The sequence below is a fragment of the Bison bison genome, unplaced genomic scaffold, assembly GCF_000754665.1.
Source record: "Bison bison bison isolate TAMUID 2011002044 unplaced genomic scaffold, Bison_UMD1.0 scf7180017862185, whole genome shotgun sequence".
NCBI classification, from domain to species: Eukaryota; Metazoa; Chordata; class Mammalia; order Artiodactyla; family Bovidae; genus Bison; species Bison bison.
This window is the reverse complement of record NW_011492757.1, coordinates 118,606-120,999: the sequence shown is the minus strand read 5'-3', so window position 1 is coordinate 120,999 and position 2,394 is coordinate 118,606.

The window sequence follows — 2,394 nt, the reverse complement described above, 5'->3', positions numbered from 1 at the left end:
ATCTTAATGACCTGGATAACCACAATAGTGTGGTCATTCACCTAGAGGTGAAGATCCTGGAATGTGAGGTCAAGTGGGCCTTAGGAAGTGCTGCTGCCAATAAAGCTAGTGGAGATGGAAAAATTCCAGCAGAGCTATTTAACATCCTAAAAGATGTTATTAAAGTACTGCACTAAATATGTCGGCAAATTTGGAAAACTCAGCAGTGGTTACAGGACTGGAAAATGTCAATTTTCATCCCAATTTCCAAGAAAAGCAGTACTAAAGAATAATCAAATTGCCAAACAGTTCTGCTCACTTCTCTTGCTAGTAAGGTTATGCTCAAAATCCTTCAAGCTAGCCTTTAGTAGTAGTACCTGAATTCAGATCTTTCTTTCTTTTTTTTGTTAATTTATTTAAATTAGAGGTTAATTACTTTACAATATTGTATTGGTTTTGCCATATATCTGGGTTTAGAAAAGGCAGAGGAATCAGAGATCATATTGCCAACATTTGATGGATCATAGAGGAAGCAAAATAATTCCAGAAAAGCATGTACTTCTGTTTCCTTGACTAAGCTAAAGTCTTTGACTTTGTGGATAATAACAAACTGTGAAAAACTCTTAAAGAGATGGGAATATCAGACCATCTTGTCTCCTGAGAAACCTGTATGCAGGTCAAGAAAGTAACAGGTAGAACCTTATATGGAACGACTGACTGGTTCAAAATTGAGAATGGAGTATGACACGTCTGTATATTGTCACCCTGTTTATTTAACACATATGCAGGACACATCATGCAAAATGCCTGACCTGTTGAATTACAAACTGGAATCAAGATTGCCAGGAGAAAGATCAAAAACCTCAGTAATGCAGATGATACCACTTGAATGGGAGAAAGTAAAAAGGAACTAAAGAGCCTCTTGAGAAGGTGAAAAAATCAGCTTAAAACTTAAAAAAAAAAAAAAAAAAAACTAAGACCATGATATCCAGTCCCATCACTTCATGGAAAATAGAAGGGGAAAAGGTGGAAGCAGTGACAGATTTCCTTTTCTTGGGCTCTAGAATCACTTTGGATGGTGACTGCAGCTGGAATTAGAAGACGATTGCTTTTTTTTTTTTTAATTTACAATATTGTATTGGTTTTGCCATATATCAAAATGAATCTGCCACAGGTATACATGTGTTACCTATCCTGAACCCTCCTCCCTCCTCACTCCACATACCATCCCTCTGGGTCATCCCAGTGCACCAGCCCCAAGCATCCAGTATCCTGCATCAAACCTGGACTGGCAACTCGTTTCATATATGATATTATACATGTTTCATTGCCATTCTCCCAAATCATCCCACCCTCTCCCTCTCCCACAGAGTCCAAAAGACTGTTCTATACATCAGCAATTGCTTTTTTGAAGGAAAACTCTGACAAACCTAGGTAGCATATGAAAAAGCTAAACCATCACTTCGCCAGCAAAAGTCTGTATAGTCTAGACTATGGTCAATTCAGTAGTCAGGTACTGATATGAGAGTTGGACTGTAAAGGCAGAGTGCTAAAGAACTGAGGCTTTCAAACTGTGGTTCTGGAGAAGACTCTTTATATATATATATATATATTTTTTATATATTTTAATTGGAGGCTAATTGAGACTACCATGGAAAGTAAGGAGATCAAACCAGTCAATCCTAAAGCAAATCAACTCTAAATAATCATTTAAAGGACTAATGCTGAAGCTGAAACTTCAATACTTTGGCCACCTGATAAGAACAGCTGACTCATTGGAAAAGACTCTGATGCTGGGAAAGATTGAAGGCAGAGTGAGAAGAGGGTGACAGAGGATGGAATGGTTGGATGGCATCACTGATTGAATGGACATGAACTTTGGCAAACTCTGAGAGATGTTGTAGGACAGGGAGGCCTGGCATGCTGTAGTCCACAGGGTCACAAAGAGTCGGATATGACTTAGGGATTAAACAACACTAATAAAAATATAGCTTGCTTTTGATACCTTATGAAATGACTATTTTGCATGAAAAGGCTTCTTGGCATTACTTTTAAACTTTCAATTCAGTTCAGTTCAGTTCAGTCACTCAGTCATGTCCAACTTGCAGCACACCAGGCCTCTCTGTCCATCACCAACTCCCGGAGTTCACTCAAACTCACGTCCATTGAGTTGGTGATGCCATCCAGCTGTCTCATCCTTTGTCGTCCCCTTCTCCTCCTGCCCCCAATCCCCGCCAGCATCAGAGTCTTTTCCAATGAGTCAATTCTTTGCATGACGTGGCCAAAGTACTGGAGTTTCAGCTTTAGCATCATTCCTTCCAAAGAAATCCCAGGTCTGATCTCCTTTAGAATGGGCTGGTTGGATCTCCTTGCAGTCCAAGGGACTCTCAAGAGTCTTCTCCAACACCACAGTTC